Source organism: Ahaetulla prasina, chromosome 1, assembly GCF_028640845.1.
Source record: "Ahaetulla prasina isolate Xishuangbanna chromosome 1, ASM2864084v1, whole genome shotgun sequence".
Classification (NCBI taxonomy): Eukaryota; Metazoa; Chordata; class Lepidosauria; order Squamata; family Colubridae; genus Ahaetulla; species Ahaetulla prasina.
Window position 1 is genome coordinate 297,598,765 of NC_080539.1, and position 19,495 is coordinate 297,618,259.

Sequence of the window (19,495 nt, forward strand, 5' to 3'; positions counted from 1 at the left end):
GCATTTGGTATGTTTGCTAGAGTTCAAAATGTGTTCAAATGAAGAGTCTTTCTAATACATCTTTATTGAAAATAAAGTTCAGTTGTTTAAATAATAAGTTGACCCCCTCTTCTTTGTGGCAGCCCCTCAAATACTGGAATATTGCTAGCATGTCACCCCCAGTCCTCCTTTTCTCTAGACTGGCCATACCATTCTTCATATGTTTTTGTTTCCAGGCCTTTAATCATCTTAGTTGCTCTTCTTTGCACTTTTTTCAAAGTCTCAACATCTTTTTTGTAATGTGGTGACCAAAACTGGATGCAGTATTCCAGGTGTGGTCTTACGAAGGATTTATACAGCGGTACTAATACTTCACATGATTTTGATTCTATGCCTCTGTTTATGCAACCAAAGATTCTATTAGCTTTTTTGGTTGCTGCCACACACTGATGTTTTAAGTGATCATCAACTAGGATTCAAAAGTTCTAGTTCCTTTATTTATTTCAAAATAACAAATATAAAAAACTCACAAAATCCACATAAAACAAAAGAACAACAATGGCAAAGAACATACATTTTGTTCAGGAGGAGAATGAAGAGCAAGAAAGGGGCATCTATTACTTTTGTCAAAGGTTTGGCAGAAGAGCCAGGTCTTCAGTACCCTTGCAGTACCAGTAGCAGGGAGTGTTTGAATAATAGTAACAACCTCTTTAGTAAGGATTAGAGTTGATCTTCTGTTTAGGAGAGTCTGTAATCGTTTTCAACAGTTTCTCCTCCCCACTCCACTACAGCAATTTATATTCCTATTTGCTGCTCTTGGAGGCTTAGTAGGTTTCCTGGAACATAGAAAAAGGGACTTGATGGAAATTACTGCTCCAGGTCCTTTCTTCAGTAATAACTCCATGCTGTATGCCAAACCCTATATCCAAGCGGAGTACAGAATTGCTAAATATAATTAGCAATTACTATAAACAAAAAGTCCTCGTTTTTAATGTTCCATTGTAAAAAAAAAAAAGATCTAACCATGATCAGATTTCCCTTCTTGGAATTTCATTAGAAAAATAGTAGAGGGTAATCATCTGTATTACTAGATAGCTGACAAAAACAATTGCATTGATGAAATTCGAAACTTACATTTTTAATAGAGATCTAAATGTGCCTATATTTTAGTTAGTTTATTGTTGTTGTTGTTGCTGTTAATGAATGGAGAGAACTAGCAGTCCCAGAAAACTCTTTATTCCTCAAATCAAAGAAAAACAGATTATTTGTAGTTTATAACCATCTGCTAAGAAATCAGTTTGAATTCAATACATTTAAGATATTTTTGAATTGGCTTTAGTTCTGCTTCTCTGAAACAGTACTTTCTTGAACTGGTTTTCAGGTTTGTTTTCAGGTTGGGTTCCATTCCTTGAATTAGACTGCAGGATCCACCAAATGAAAAGCATCAGCACATGTAAAGGTAGCTGGTACACATGGTTATCCTTATATCTATGATATAATTATACATAATTATATATCTATATGAAATATCTCACTCTGCTGGACCTATCAACCTTGCTGCCTTGTTCTCCACTCACCTTTCTGATGTCTATGGAAGTGAAAGTTGGACTTTAGTGTTGAAGAAACCAAGAAAATAAATGAGTCATTCAACAAATTAATCCAGAGATTTCACTCAAGGCACAAATAACAATTATCTTATTTCAGAACATTATGGAGACCCAGCTCTCAGGAGAAGCCTTTAATTCTGGGAAAGGTGGAAGATAGAAAGAAAGAAATGATATTAGCAGCAATTGTGGATGGTACTCCGTTACAATAACAATAAGTGCAGCATTGGAAGACTTGGAAGACCAGGTTAGGAAACATGGAAAAAATCCATCTATGTCGCCACTAGAAGTCAAAAAACACTTCATGGAACACAATCAATTAATTCTCTAAGAAATATGTGAACATTTTAACAAGTTACTATATTTACTTGTAACTTGTATGCTTATAAAGTGGCTCACAAATTTTTACTTGGTTTGGACAAAGCAGCACAAAACATTTTTTCGCCTAATAGCCTGTCAGAAATTAGAGGGAACATTCCTTATATCAGTGTCATGACTTTTTGTGGGTTCATACTTTGCCTTTGGGTGGTCTTATTTCTTTATTTCCAGCGCTAAGTTTGGGAGTGTTGTGCATGTCTCTGTGTGTGTGTATGAACATTCATATGTACAGAGACACACACTTCTTAAATTTAGTGTTGGAAGAAATAAAGATCATACTTTTAACTGGAATATTTTGCATTATTTTTATAGAAAAACAAAATATACACAGTTGATCTCATTGAGTCCTCTAAGTTGACAGCAGTTCAGGTAATAAATTTTGTTTAATGTTGGACTTAAATGACTGCTACACAGCTTACAGTTGCCATAAAAACAATTTTATGGCATACATTTGCCATAAAATTCAATTGTTTTAGTTGAGTGAACTGTGTTGTTAATATAAGCATCCCGTCAGAAAACAAAATTTAGTTAAAATTTAATTTTCCTACCTATTGGGTAATTGAACTCCTATAAGAAAAAGAAATAGATGGTTTAATGAGAGATTCTAGGAAATAATAAAGAATAGAAGCATCCAGATTTGAGGGGCTGGTGGGAGAATAAAGTTATAACATTTTCAGAAGAACCTCAGGACTTAAGAAGTTAAAATTGATGAAAATGAATTTAAAGGCTTGCTCTGTTCTGTTCAGTAAGCATTATTCATCATGGAATGATGATCTAAAGGATTAATGTGATAAATGAAGAAATATGAAACAATGGCCAGTATAGTTTTTAAAAAACCATTATTTTCCAAATATTCATGTATTACAGCAGCCTTGCAGTTCCCATAGATTCCCAACTTTATTTTCAATTATCCTGTTCCTTAAAGAGGAGACGAGCATTGAAATGAACTAGAGCAGTCCTTCATTCCACTCTCTTATGTCTTGGATTATAATGCACTGAAAAAATAAGCCTATTTATCATGGTACCCAAATGCCTTAGGAAAAGGCTATTGAGACTCCTTGAGGAAAAGGTCATAGCTATTGGGAGACAAAAACAGTTTTCATTGAGCAAGGAAAGGAAGATACCAATCATAAAACAAAAAAAGCTGCAACCATATTGTGATAACACCAGCCTTCACCAGGGTGTAAGATTAGCAAAAGAGAAATGAATTCAAGTCCCATTATGAGAAATTGGGGTTTATATAACTCTTTTAGTTTTTCTGTGACTGTTAACATCAGTCACAGGGCAAAGGAGAGGGAGCTGCCAGAATTCAAACACAGAAAATAAATAGAGCTACCCTACCCATTTATTTAGAACAGCATACAGGAAACAGATATCCTGATTCATACAAGGCCTACAGGTTGTAACTCTACTCTGTAGGAAAGGTTTCACATGCAGGAAGTTCCATACTTGATTAACAGAGTTAGGATTGGTTTTTAATCAGTATTTTGTGTGGGTATTGAATATAATAGAGAAGTACTGTACAAATCAAATCCAGAATATTTTCTTTTACTAGAAAAAGTGGGAAGGTGACTTTTTGAGGAATATGTGAGCTTACTTAAAAATATGTCTGTTCTATAATATTAGCTGTCTGTCTCCTATCTCTTTGGAGGACTACTTTTCTGCAAATAAACTGTCCCTCCAAATCCACTCCTCAAAAGGTCAAGGAGGTTGCGCCTTTCTAAAGTTTTCCCAGGTTGATTTTCCTGTTTGCAGAAACATGTAGGAGACGCTTTGTTTGTGACTATCAGTCAAGTAGTCTTCCAAATGATTTGTATGGTCTTAACTATTCTGGTTTATCCCAACATTCATGTTGCCAATTTCCTTTTGTACCAAAATCATTTTAAAAGAGGAGTAAGTAGTGCTAATCAGTTCTGATGCCTTAGAATTTTTTCCATAGTATGAGTGGGTGACAGAGTCTGAAGAAAATTCCCTTAATTCTCTATAGTGGTGGAGACAGCAGCCAGGAATGGGTTGTATTCGTCTGTTCAGTTGAAAGACTGTCAAAGTTGTTAAGTCCCGCCCCTGTTGCTAGGGCCTTCCAGCTTTTGACTCAGTTCTTCAGATTGGATGGATATGTCGGATTGCTTCTCTTCACATTCCTGTCTACTTCTCCATCTCCATCTCATTGAGACTTTCTGCTTCATATGGCCATCATTTGTGAGTAAAGACAGCTGACTTCCGATCCTAGTTGAGTTGCTTTTGCCTTCCCCAGTGGCAGGGCTTTGGGTCAGCCATTGACGGGGGATTCCCAGTCCTTGGTGGCCCTTTCCATACCCTGTTTTCTTCTGGGCCGAGCCACCATTACTGGCCGGCTGCCATTATCAGGAGCTTTGCACTTCATTTCGGCGAAGCCACCATCTGCCGCATGCCCCTTTTTTTTCTGGCCTGAGCTGCCATTACCCAGCGGCCGCCACTTTCAGGAGCTTCATGCTCCATTTCGGCTGAGCCACCAACTGCAGGAGTCTAGTGTTCCATTGCCACTAGCTGCTAATTCAGGCGCTTCGCGCTACATGGGCAATTAAATGCCTGTCAGGAGCCTTGCACTCCGCTATCAATGGACCAGCCATTATCAGGAGCTTTGCGCTCCATTAACGGCCATACTGCCATTTTTAAATTGGCACCATACGGATCGAATCCATATTAAACAAGTCCTAATTAGCTGGTGACTGGATCCTACAAAGTTGAGCCAACGGCACTTCGTTCAAATTAGCGGCGTTACCGCGGCTCAGATGGCCCGCCATTGTGGGCCCTCAGCCCTATTCCCTCTTCAGGGAATTGCAGGCAGTTTTTCAGCTAGCGTTGAGGCCCTTGGTCCTCATATTATTACTTGTTACTGAGGTGTCAGCATGGGACAATGCCTAAGGCATTGTACAAGTCCAAAGAAGGCAGAAAGGCTGAAGCGGCTGCCATGATTGACATGGACCCTTTAGAAACAGGGCCAGGGCCGTCTAGGGCCATAACCTCAGGGTCTACACCCTCAGGCCAGCAAAGGTCCCGGTCTTACCATAGGGCTGGTCGGCACAGCAAAGCCTCCCTATAGGATGAGAGGCACAGGGATCAGGCCCTGCAAAAGAACTGCAGTAAGGCCAATAAAGCCACGGCCTCTCAATTGACCACCAGGAAAGATCCCTGCGTGGTGCCTGACTTGGATCCCTGCCAACTGTCACCAGAGGCTACCCTGGACCAAGTTTCCCTCCGGGACTGTCAGTTATCTGATCCCATAGCTGGGCTATGGGGGCCTACTGTTGCCTCCCCAGAACATGCAGACAGTGACGCAGTTCCTGCTTGGGAATCAAAACGATCATGCCATACTGCTGTCACACCTCTGGACACTGGTCCTAATTTGGATCGGGGGGGAAGGGTTTCCTTACTGGACAATTTCCAAGACATTATTTCCAGGGCCATACAGCAGGGCCTTTTGGCCAGTTTCCATATGCCAAGCTGGGCGTTCTCTGAGGTGTCAGCCATGTCTGACTCGCATATTGATCCTTGTCCAGAGGACTTCCGTTCCTTTTGAGAACTGGGTTCCCCTGCCCCTTCTCACGGGAGCCTACCATCACTCTCAGAGGTAGTCGAATGCAGAGAACAGGACGTTTCGGATGAAGAGGGTTTATTGCCTGAACAGCCGGCCTTCGCTGGTCTTTTTCCACATAATGTCTTCAAATCATTATTGTTTAAGGCTACCAATGTGGCACGCCTGGGTTGCCCCCCAGGCAGGGATTTCCCACAGGCTTCCTGTGAGCTATCAGAATCACTTTTTTCAGAACCAAACAAGGCGATGGACATTGTCCCTGCACCTCACCTGTTTATTAATGTCATCCAAAGACAGTGAGCTACTCCTGGGTCAGCGCTTCTCGGTTTTTCAACTTTGCCCCTGAGTTGGCAACATTCCTCCAAGTCCCGTCAATAGACGTGCCAGTTGCTGCCTTATTGCCTAATTCCATCATTTCGGGGAAGCCAGAAAAGGGATTATGCCCGGAGGAACAACAGTCTGATCAGGCCTCTAACAGGCCCATCAAGGGGCAGCATGGGCAGTTCGAGCGGCCACTACGGTGTCATTCTTTAACCGAGCCACATTGCTGTGGCTTCACCAGCTCCAGGACAAGTTGCCAGCAGAAGACACCAGACTTCAACAAGATTTGAATAAAATCATTGCAGCAGTCCAATTTTCAGCTGACGTAATGCCTAATTCAGCCCGTTTTGCCTCTCTGGGCAGAAAGGAAGTCATCTATACTGACTTGTGAGCCTCTTGATTCCCTGTCTCAACACCCCACCATACAGAGATTTCTTCAGGGAGCAAGTAACTTATGTCCCCCCGTGGTGCACAGGTATCCTACATGGGACCAATCTATCTTATTGCGATCCCTCACGGGAGCCCCATGTGAACCTTTGCGGGTCACCAGTCTCCGCCTTTTGTCCTGCAAGGTTGCTTTCCTACTGGATTATTTCCACTAGTGGATTACTTCTGCAGGTGGATATCTGAGATTGCAGTGCTCTTTGTGAGGAGCGATGCCTGCATCTTTCACACTGATCGAGTGGTTCTTCGACTAGATCCTTCCTTTCTGCCCAAGATAAACACTCCCTTTCATAGAATGCAAGAACTGATCTTACACAACTTCTGCCCTGATCTTGCCTACCCTTTAGAATGCTGGTGGCATACCTTGGATGTCCGGAGGGCCTTCTGTATTTATCTCAAATGGACAGCTATGTTGAGATGGATGGAATCGTTGTTTATCTCCTTTCTACCAGCATCCTTAGATTGCAGGGTCACAGCTTCCATCATTGACAGATGGATTCAGCAGACTATCGCCAAGGCCTATGAACTGCACTCCTTACTGAAAACCACACGTGTAATGGCTCATTTGACCTGGAACACGGCCATGTTGGCGGCGTGGGCCATTCAGACTTCTCTGATGGAAATTTGCAGGGCGGCCACTTGGACTTCCCCCTCACCATTTATCAAACATTATTAATTAGATAAATTTGCCTCTGCTGAAGTGGCATTTGGCCGCAGTGTCTTACAATGGGATCATGTGGAAGGGGAGATTTCTGACCAGACTGGGGCCTGCCCATGATTCAAGGGACAGTCAGCTTTGGTATGTCCCATTCATGTCTGCTGTCTCCACCACTATGGAGAAGGGGTGTTGGTCTTACCTGAGATGCATCTTCTCATTGGATGGAGACAGCAGCCAGCCCCACCCGTTAGTCAGTCTGGTCTCCGCTTCTCTACCTCACTTCTTGTCCGACACATTGAGTCTGTTTCTTTGTCTTCGCCAAAAGCTTTGTCTTCGCCTAGCAACAGGGGCGGGACTTAACAACTTCGACAGATTCAGTCCTTCAACTGAACAGACAAGTACAACCCATTCCTGGCTGCTGTCTCCACCCAATGAGAAGGTGCATCTCAGGTAAGACCAAGGCCCCTTTTCTTAATATTGTTGAAGAACTAGTGCAATTTGTGAACCATTAATCCTGCTTTGAACCTCTAACCTTTTTTTAGTTAGGTAATGTGGTAAACCTCAGATACTTTAGATTACAATGTCTATCATCATGCATATAAATTTTATTTATATCTTTATTTGTTAGATTTATATCTCTATATCCTCCAGGAGTTGAAGACAATGTTCATAGAACCTCCACTAATTTTTCTCCATAATAACTCTGTGACGTAGATTGGTCTCAGAGAGAATGACTGGACTAAAGTTGTATTCTGAACTTTGTTTGTTTGCTTGCTTGCTTATTTTTACCTTGCCTTTATTATTTTTATAAATAACTCCAAAGAGTGATCGTACCTAATATTCCTTCTTCTGTTTCCCCCACAACAGATGTGGTATTGAGGCGAGTTATGTTGAGAGAAAATGATTAGCTCAAAATCACCCAGTCACCCAACTGGCTTTCGTGCTTGAGGTGGGATTAGAACTCTCAATCTAGTCTGATGCCTTAATTACTACAGATAGTGCTTGACTTAACAACCACAATTGGGACCCAAATTGTCATAAGACATTGCAGTGGTAAATTGAGGAAACCACATATCCAAACCCAATTTTTTACTTATTTTTATGGTGATCAATAAGCAAGTTACACAGTTGAAAGTCTGAATCATAATCATTAAGCAAATCCATTCTCCTGAATGGAAGTTTTTTTTCTGGAAGTTTTATGGTTTTTATGTAATGGATTTTTAATGTTGTAAGCACCCACAGTCACCTGTGTGTGAATTGGGTGGTCATATATATTTGTTTAATAAATAAATAATTCCAAATCATGGACAGATGATGACGGGATACTGCAACCAGTCATAAATGTGAGCCAGTTGCCTGCCGTCTGCCTGAAATGCAGTCTTGTCATCATGAGGGGCTCTCATTCCTATGAGTATCACACACCATGTTCACATTTCTGTATGTGTTTTAAGGCTGGGCTTTGTATGTGTGTACAAAAAAATCATTCCTGTTCTGTTTTATGGTACCCAAGTGCATTCTGATTTAATTATATAGCATATGGCAAAAATATTAAAAAGCACATCACAATTACATTCTCAGTGAGCAAATATGAAACGATTTACTGTATTTACAAATTCAAAGATAGGTATTTATATAGTCAATATGTAATGGAGTATGTATTGAATACATATTGGATGTCCAATACGTAATGGACATCCAGAAAGTCTTTGGGGTTTCCCTGATGTGCACTCAAAAGGGTACTGTTCCATAATATGCAGCACTATCTGCTTTGGAGAACTACAGCTACATTCCGAAGAGAGAGCTTTCCCCATTTATGGAGGAGATTAGCCCACTTGCCATGTTGAGTCCTAATCCTATTGAGGATTGACCAGGTTTTATGGGGTAAATTGGCTCCTTTTGGTTCACTTGTAAAGCAGGGAATGTTATGACACAATGGGGGAGCAATAGAGGACCATTCTTGCCTCCAGGCCTGAAGCAGATTGAAGTTGTTATCCAGCAAGTTTCTGGCTGTCCTAATAGGTGGATATCTGGTGCAAAGCCTATTGTTTATAGCATCGATGATATCTGAAGGTGAATATTACTGAATGTTTTCTTACACTCTCCCAGTAAAGTGTTTTCCCTTTGTAAATATGAAGGAGTATGGCTCAAAACTGATAACCAGAAAGTAGGGTTAGATCTTATTGTGCCTAATTGTCCGTGTGGCTGATATTAGGGCTTTCATATAAGCGCTGGAAAAATAGAGATGATCAGTAGATGGAAACAAACAGTTGGAAATTTCTGCATTTTTTTTTTGACATCTAGTGATTGCATGTTTTCTGGCCGAATAGCCCCATGATCTTTATGTATTATCAGATATTGACTTCCTCTGTGCAAAGTTACTATGCAAAGAAATGATTCATTCTAATAGTTACACAGAAAGCAAAAAAAGAAAATCCACCTTCCAAGACAAATAAAATACGTTTGGTATTTATATTCTTTATGATGTACCTTGTAACTATAATAACTGGAGTGGGAACATTAAATAAAGAGCTACTAAACTGTTTCTGTTAACCAGAATATAATTAAAGTTATGTATCTACCTTCATATTAATCAATTCAACATTCCTTGTTGGAAGACTTTAATTAATTATGGTTAGTATTTATTTTAATATGTTCAAAAGTTACAATGGCCAAAACAATTTATATATTTACTCATTGTGAAAATAATTAAGAGCTTTATTTCTGAATTAGGTGGATTTAGAGTTGTCCTTGATGCTGGTATTTTTCTATTTATGTGCAATTAACCATTCATGAACATTCAAGAAAACTATTTAATCACCTTACATTTTTGAGAAAAATGGATTAAATTCTGTTAAAATAATTGCCAATAGTACTTGCTCTTTAATAGCCTTTTTTCTGTTTTTAGCAAAATAACTAAACTTTATGATTTTTTTCTACGTACTTGGCATTATCTACCTTTAGTTCAGATTATTTCTTGAAAGAGAATTACAGTACTATCAGTCATGTTAAAATAACTCTGTTGATTATGTCTAATGATAAAATTAGAGATAAAAGCCAGTGTAATAACTGTGTTTTGAGACTTATCTTAAAATTTCTATAGTAGTAATAGACCAGTGATGACTAACCTTTTTGCCATCGCGCGCCAGGAGGGGGGGCAGGGCGGAGAGTTGCATGCACTCATGGCCACACCCACAATTCTATATGCCCTGCCCCCACACATGTGTGCCTCTCTATGAGTCTGGGGAGGGCGAAAATGGACTTCCCCACCCCACCAGAGGCCCACCAGAGGCCAGAAATGGCCCATTTCCCAACTTCTGTTTGGACAGGAAGTGATGTTTTTTGCTGTCTCCAGCCTTCAGGGACTTCTAGAGAGGGTCTGGAGACTGCGGACAGCAAAAAAGTCACTTCCTGTCCAACTGGAAGTTGGGAAAAGGGCCATTTCTGGCCTCCGGAGGGCCTGGGGGGGAGAAGGCCGTTTTCGCCCTCCCCAGACTCAGAGAGGCTCTGGAGCCAGATGAGAGAGAAAAATGGGCCTTCCCCACCACCACCCAGGCACTCCGGAGCAGGAAACAGCCTGTTTCCCTACTTCTTGTGGGCCCTGAAGGCCCAAAAATCAGCTCACAGAGCTGAGTTCACGTGCCCACTGATATGGCTACACATGCCACTGGTTCGCCATCACAGCAATAGACAATGTGTGACAGTTAAGGTAGTTAAAATCCAATATTTATTTGTTAGTAAAAATTACATTTTCACCACTTTATATTCATTTCAGAATGTATAGTCCCTTTTAAAACTGAGAACATGGCATTTGTTTTTTAATGTTGCCAAGTAAATTAATAGTAGTATATCTTAATAAATAACTTTAGATAGTGCCTCGTAATATATAAAACGGGAGAAATATTAATTTGTAGAGCAAAAGTAACATATGGGAAAGAAAGTTGACAATTATTTCTACCTATGGCTTATCTAGTTGCAGAATGTCACCTTCCCAAGCCTTTTCAGCAATGTACAGGGTACTTGAAATGTATCTGTTCAAGTATCAAGTACCTGTTCAAGTACCAAGTACATTTCAACAACTTGAAATAAATATAGTTGGAAAATCAGTGGTACAATTAGGGCTGGTCTGCAGGGACTTTTGGGGGCACTGCAAAACATATTGAACAAATCTTGTCTATGTAATTTGTTCATATATTTAAATTGGATGCCGTAGTCATTTTCAAAAGCATTTTAAGAGCTATGCCAAACAGTATGCACAATTTAAAATAAAATTTGTCACTTTCTTGAAGCTTCAGTTCCGATATACTTTTCCAAGGCATTCTAGAGACAATCTAGAAAAACATTTCTGATACTACGCACACCAGAACAACTAGATACAAGGACAGTTTTCCCCCAAATGCCATCACTCTGTTAAACAACTAATTTCCACAATACTGTCAAATTATTTACTAAGACGGTATTACTATTATTCTTCTCATCCTTCCTGTTACCTATCTCCTCCCACTTACGACTATAACCTTGTTGCTTGTATCTCTATGATTTATATTGTTTTATTTGTTCCTAGTATGATTTGATTGCTTATTTAGTAACCTATGACTATCACTAAGTGTTGTATCTTATGATTCTTGATGAATGTATTTTTATTTCTTTTATGTACACTGAGAGCATATGCACCAAAGACAAATTTCTTGTGTGTCCAGTCACACTTGGCCAATAAAGAATTCTATTCTATTCTTGTCATGCCCCTGTTGGAGTCTGAATCTGCGGCAGAAGATGAGCTGGAACAAGAAATGACAGCAAGTGAGAGGGCAGCTCCATTGGCCTTGGAGGAAACTGGGGAAGGGCAGAGTCAGTCCAGGCAAGGTTGTTCGGAATTAGCAAGGCCTGCAGGTAGGGAGGAGAAACAGAGCTTAGATGAGGAGCAAGAACCAACCCCTCCTGATGCAAGGACTAGGAGAGTGTAGTGAAGGCGAGATTAGTGCAGGCAGAGAAGGCTATGTGCAAGGAGAGTTCCCCGCTCAGCTTCATGAGGAACACCTGGGGAATGAGACTTAAGGAGTCACCTTGGGGAGGGGCATTTGTCGAGAACAAACGCTGAGTTCCTGAAGTATTGTGTGCCAATGTTTGAACTTGTCGAGAGTCTTTTCATTCCTTGTTAGCGTTCTGGACTAATTATCTGGATCTTCTGCTCCCTGAACTCCTTGCTTGGCTCTTGTTTTGCCAAATACATTTGGGATTTGTTGCCATGCAGCCTTGGTGCAGGCAGCACTGGGCTGGACTAATTGCAGCCAGAGGCTGCTTGAGGTTTGTTTGGGGGTTTGTTCTCACTCTGCTTTAGTAATGTGGAAGTGTTTGGGGATATTTGGAGCAATGAAGGGGCTGTTTGAACTGTCATCTGTTATCTCTATGCCGTGCCCTAGGTCATCACAATTCCTATTCTGTTCTGTTCTGTTCTGTTCTGTTCTGTTCTGTTCTATTCTACTCTACTCTACTCCACTCTACTCTACTCTACTCTACTCTACTCTACTCTACTCTACTCGCTCTGCTCTGCTCTGCTCTGCTGTCTGCTCTCTACTTCTAGTCTACTCTGGCTAGCCAGTCTGCCTCTTTTTAAAAGAATGATCCAGGAACAAGTGGTTAACTTCGCATGTGACTCCACCTCTCATTCAATTGTAAATTATTTACTCTTGAGTAACAATAGAAGAAAGTAACTTTTGAGATAAGAACTCAGTTTGTATGGAATTAAAAGTGGTGCTGGTTAAGTATGTTGTCATATCTTTGCATTTTAGCATTTTTATGTCAGAACACATTGGTTTATTTTTATTTTATATTCTGGAAAAGGGAAGAAAGGAAGTTATTTGTAAAGTTGGCTTTGCAACTTTGATTATTCTATAGATTTTGATTTTGGGATAGTTTGCTCTAAGTGTGAAAGTATATATATAGCATGGAATGATGTTTTGTAAATGATTTATACATTACAATTTTAAGTGATTCATGACAACATATTCATATTAATATTATTGTTACCCACGTTGAAGACTTTCAGTAGAGAAGCAGTGTATATGTCTAATAAATCCTATTTATATGATTGTCACAAATATACATGTCAGAGGTTAAAAAATGACTGTATTTTCTGTTATATATTCAATATTACTTTTGATTATGTGGAATAGACCGTCTCTTAAGTAGAATGTTTATTTTGCACTACTATGGTTGTATACTGAGATGAAATGTTTGGAGACATGTTTGGAACCTGAATATGGGTTAAGAACTTACATAAAGTCAGAAGCATTTCTGTGAAGATATTTGGCTGATAGTAAATATAAATTTTTCAGATGAATATCTGAAATAGTACTTTTTTCCCCTAAAATGGGAATATCATAAAACTACCAGGCACAGGTAATGAAATAAAGAATTTAGTATATTCTACTTCAAAGCATTCTGCACTAGGGAATTTTTGCATAGTGGAAATTTAGGATAGAAATATTGCTTGACAGATTTTAATTATTTTTTCCATCAGTTTTTAAAAATAACAATAGCTGTAACATAGGAATATGATTGATCCAATTTTTTTTGCATGATATGAAAAGTGCTTTGAACATAGGAAAGCATTATATAAATGCCCAAAAGTTTATCCAAGATTATTAAAATGCTTGAATAAAAGGGTATACTCTGAATGTTTATTCTTGGCATGTGTCGTTAATTTGCTTCAGATTGTCATCCATCTGAAAGAAGAATCAATTCACTCTGTAGTTAAAGTGGGAAATCAGTTAACGGCAATACAAAAAGTTTTCAAACCAAAATGAAAGAATTAAGAGTACTGGTTGTGAATGAAAATATAAATACAGTTGGTACATCAGAAACTTGCTGATACGGAGAGCCTGATGGAGATACGATCATTTCTGAGTAGACACGTTATACTATGTTTTGTGTGTGTGTGTGTGTGTGTGTGTGTGTGTGTGTGTGTGTGTGTGTGTGTGTGTGTGTATTTGCAGATATGCTGCTTTCCTCCTGGTCAAAATACCAAGGATGATCTGGAGGTAGTGAAATAAAATAGGGAAAAATGCAAGAGAAGTGTATTTTAATAATAGAGGATTTTTGTTACCCTTACATAGATTGATTATATTCATGCTCAGGGTATGATGAAGAAAGTAAATTTATACATGTCCCAAATATCTGTACCTTGGAACAGTTTAAAAGCTACAATATATTTCACAGTGAAGAAATAAGTCAATTAAATCCACAAATACAGACTGGAAAAGCCTATGATGATGATAATAAATGCAAATAAGAAATTTTAGGAGTATATGGCAAAAAAAGAAAAAAAAGCCTGTAAAGGAGAACAATAGGAACTTAAATTATTCAAAGTAGAAAACTAGCTGGGGAAATGGGTGTACAATTAGACAATAAAGGAGTGAAAGGATTGCTCAATAATGATACAGAAATTACAGACAAACTTAATGAAAATTTTGCATCTGTCTTTACTACAAAAGTATATGACAGATATGTGAATCTGTACTGAAATTTTCAGGAAATAAAATGAAACAAGTAATGCAAATTGAGTTAATGATAAGATGTTCTTAGACATTTTGAAAGAGAATAAAGTAACAATTCACGCCTTGATCGCATCTACCAGAGGGTTATTAAACAGCTAAGATGTGAAACTGCAACCTTACTGCAAAACTTGCCATTGATATCAAGCTCAGAGCCAATAGAATAAAAGGTTAGCAATGTGAGATCAAATTTTAAAAAGGGATTATTTGGACTTCCAGGAAATTACAGACCAATCAATTATGTATCTGTTTCGAGCAAATTGGTAGAGATGGTAATCTGAAGAAGGATAGATACATAACAAACAAACCTGAAGGAAGATCAGTAGATCTGCAAAGTTTCTGACTTAGTGTGATGTAGACTATACATCTTTTGATTTAGCATTCTGAACAAGCTAAACTATGGATATGTGTTCAAAATGGAATAGTTTAAAAATTCCCAGTTTTGTATTTTCAAGGAATTCAGCTTGAATCTCAGTATGTATTCTGTATTCATCTGGAAGTAAATCCAAATGAAAGTATATGGTACTTAGGTAAGAAAAACTAAATGCAAATATATAGAATAGATGATACATGGTTCAACAGTAGTAATTGTGAGAGGGATCTAGAGTCCTAGTAGACAGCCACTTAAATACGAGCCAGCAACGTGCTGCAGCTTCCAAAAAAGCCAATACAGTCCTAGGCTGTGTCAATAGAAGGATGGTATTAAGGTCATGTGAAATGTTAGTACTGCTTTATACTGCTTTGGTAAGACCCCATTTGGAATACTGTATTTATACTACTGTACAATGTTGGTCACCGCGATACAAAAAATATGTTGATATCAGGGGTGAAATTTACTTACCTTCCCTACCAGTTCCCCAATGTCTATGCATGTGCAAAGCCTTCTGCGCATGCACAGAGGCTTAAAATGTTGCAAAAAAGCAACATCATGACATCCGCGCAGGTGGGCAGATCCTCCCGCAGCCGTCAGTACCGGTTCGCCCGAGCCGGATAGAACCAACTAGATTTTACCCCTGGTTGAGATTCTAGAAAGGGTGCAGAAAAGAGCAACACAGATAATGAGGGAACTAGAGGCTAAATCATATGATGAACAGTCATAGGAACTGGATATGTCTGGTCTAATGAAAAGAAGGAATAGGGGTGATATGATAGCAGTCTTCCAATATTTGAGGGGCTATCACAGAGAAGAGGGGGTTAATCTATTCTACAAAGACCTGATGGCAGGACAATAAGTTATAGATGGAAACTTATCAAGCAGAGATTCAACCTAGAACCAAGGAGAAATCAATCAGTGGAATAGTTTGCCTCCAAAGGTTGTTGGTGTGCCATCACTGGAGATTTTAGGAAGAGATTGGACAGCTATTTGTCTGGAATGGAATAGGATCTTCTGCCTCTGGAGAGGGTTGGTCTAGAAGACCTCCAAGGACCCTCCAGCCCTATTATTCTGTATTAGTTCAGATTAATTGCACAAATTTACTAACGTTATAATTGTGCAGATATATCACTCATAGTTTGTGGCAACATAGGTGGTCAGGAAGCATTTTATATTGATTTTAAAATAATCACCAAATTTTACTATGTAAAAAAAACTTCTTTGGATTTTAATTATAATCTAATGGAACCCAAATGTAAGGACTTAAACCCTAACTTGAAATAATTATCTATTGAAGCAGCTGGGCACAGGTATATTTGGAATAGGTAACATTGGCATTTAAATAAGTTTCTTTGTGTATTGTAAGGAATTGGTGTCACTGAGATACTGTAATGGTGTGTGGAAATGACCTTGGGAAACAGAGTAAAGAGATGTAGCCAAGCAAAGTCAGATAAAAGGCAACAGCCCACAGCAAGAATGTGGGTGGGACAAACAGCTCTTAGACCTTCCCTAATTTCTTGGGCTGTAAAAGAGAGGAAATAACTTTCATTAAAGTAGAATTAGCTCATCTGATGAAGTTTCCTGTGTTATCTATCAGCCACTGTGATTCCCATTTTCAAAAATTTTCTTCAAGTGGTCTCTTTTTCCCTTTCCTTCCTATACCTCTGTCCTCTCTTATCTTTCCTAAAAAGTGAAAGGAGAAAAATAGCCAATGCAAGACACACTTAGAAAATTTCCAATTGGATTAGGGAAGTCTGGCAAGGCTTTATACATAAGTTTAGATTACCTTCAAATTACCTGCGTGCCTACCATCCCTGTCCTAATATTCCTTTTTACTTACACTTTTCATGTATCCAAATTATGTTTATACTTTTACCTGTCATCTTATATATGATTAATAAAATAAATTAAATAAAAAAAATTATATTGAATTGGTTACTCTTCTTCCTTGCGAACTTCCTATCTATTGATAGATTCCTCACACTTTCTTCCTCATTTTGTAATATTTTCTAACATTGGGACAACAAGCTTATTTTTGTTCCACTAGTTAAAGACATGCCTAATAAATTAAAATATTAATACAGTGACAGGGGCATAATGCCTCAGTAGTTAAAGATACTAAGCTTATCAGCTAGAAAGCTGACAGTCTGGGTTCGAGAACCAAGGCTGTGCGATGTGGTGGTTACTTGCCTTAGCTCCTGCCCATCTAGCAGTTTGAAAACATGTAAATATGAGTAGATAAATAGGTACTACTCTGGTGGAAAGGTAACAGCGTTCTGTGCACCATGGCATATAGTCTTGCTGGCCAATGACCACGGAAAATGGACAACGCTCCTTCAGCTAAGAAACGAGGATAAACACTACCTCCTAGAATTGGATATGACTAGAAAGGTGAAACCTTAACCTTTACCTTTAATATATTAATAACAGCCACTGTGAACATTCCTTTGTTCAGTCTCTTTTAAGAGAAAGATAAAACAAAGAAAGATGCAATGAAAGATATTTCTTTGCAGTGTTGCAATTAACTGGTGAAAATTGCAAATTAACAGAAAGTAGGTGAGGACCAGATTTGTCTCACAGTCCATCAATTTCATCCTATGCCATGGACAATTGGTCTAAGGTGCTACAGTTACCTGTGGCTGCTAAAAGGCCTTGGTGTGGTCCTCCAGATATTGCTTCAACTGTGTACTTTATAATGTGACAGAAGAGAAAATACAAAGAAAATAATATTAAGTTTTATTAAACAAATTTAATTTACAGTTTATATTAGATTCTATCAAATTTAGTTGATATCTGTGTCCTGCCTATATTTGGGAATGTAGCTTTTAGCATACTGCTCAAGAGTTAATTATCACTTTCGGTTTGAAAAAATATCTGTAAGCATAAAAGGTTTAAAGTATTTATTTCATTCCTTAATTTCCAATTGGATTAGGGAAGTCTGGCAAGGCTTTATACATAAGTTTAGATTACCTTCAAATTACCTTCAAATTACCTGCGTGCCTACCATCCCTGTCCTAATATTCCTTTTTACTTACACTTTTCATGTATCCAAATTATGTTTATACTTTTACCTGTCATCTTATATATGATTGATAAAATAAATTAAATAAAAAAAATTATATTGAATTGGTTACTCTTCTTCCTTGCGAACTTCCTATCTATTGATAGATTCCTCACACTTTCTTCCTCATTTTGTAATATTTTCTAACATTGGAACAACAAGCTTATTTTTGTTCCACTAGTTAAAGACATGCCTAATAAATTAAAATATTAATACAGTGACAGGGGCATAATGCCTCAGTAGTTAAAGATATCAGCTAGAAAGCTGACAGTCTGGGTTCGAGAACCAAGGCTGTGCGATGTGGTGGTTACTTGCCTTAGCTCCTGCCCATCTAGCAGTTTGAAAACATGTAAATATGAGTAGATAAATAGGTACTACTCTGGTGGAAAGGTAACAGCGTTCTGTGCACCATGGCATATAGTCTTGCTGGCCAATGACCATGGAAAATGGACAACGCTCCTTCAGCTAAGAAACGAGGATAAGCACTACCTCCTAGAATTGGATATGACTAGAAAGGTGAAACCTTAACCTTTACCTTTAATATATTAATAACAGCCACTGTGAACATTCCTTTGTTCAGTCTCTTTTAAGAGAAAGGTAAAACAAAGAAAGATGCAATGAAAGATATTTCTTTGCAGTGTTGCAATTAACTGGTGAAAATTGCAAATTAACAGAAAGTAGGTGAGGACCAGATTTGTCTCACAGTCCATCAATTTCATCCTATGCCATGGACAATTGGTCTAAGGTGCTACAGTTACCTGTGGCTGCTAAAAGGCCTTGGTGTGGTCCTCCAGATATTGCTTCAACTGTGTACTTTATAATGTGACAGAAGAGAAAATACAAAGAAAATAATATTAAATTTTATTTAATCAAATTTAATTTACAATTTATATTAGATTCTATCAAATTTAGTTGATATCTGTGTCCTGCCTATATTTGGGAATGTAGCTTTTAGCATACTGCTCAAGAGTTAATTATCACTTTCGGTTTGAAAAAATATCTGTAAGCATAAAAGGTTTAAAGTATTTATTTCATTCCTTAATTTCCCCCCTTTCAGGAAATGAGGCAAAAATGTTGCTCATGGTTTGTGAATACAGTTTCTCAGAATATCTATTTCTATATTATTATTATTATTATTATTATTATTATTATTATTATTATTATTATTATTATTATTATTACCACCACTATTACTACTACTACTACTACTACTACTACTACTACTATAGATTATTATTATTATTTATAGACTATTGCAGCCTCCAAGCATCAACAATATAGAACCTTCTAGGTAAAGATTATGTGTTCAGATTATCAAGTAAATTTGGAGAAATAATGGAAGACAGTTCCTATTATAATCCAAACTGGAATTGAAGAAGCGAGGTTGCTGTAATTGTATCTCTCCTCATTGTGACGTTTCTGTTCATAGATTTTTTCCTTTTTAAAATGCATTTATGAATTGAGAAGTGCTTTGAATTTCCATGTGTGTCTTAATTAAAATTAAGGGGCCGGGATAGCTCAGGCAGTAGAGAAGCCTGTTATTAGAACACAGA

The 19,495-nt window shown here is 38.2% G+C and overlaps 1 protein-coding gene across 1 annotated transcript in view; it reads left to right on the top strand.

Annotated features, from left to right (window-relative positions):
- The window catches only part of FUT8 (fucosyltransferase 8), a 122,963-nt gene that overhangs the window by 91,555 nt on the left and 11,913 nt on the right, over positions 1-19,495 (top strand). The window lies entirely within an intron of this gene.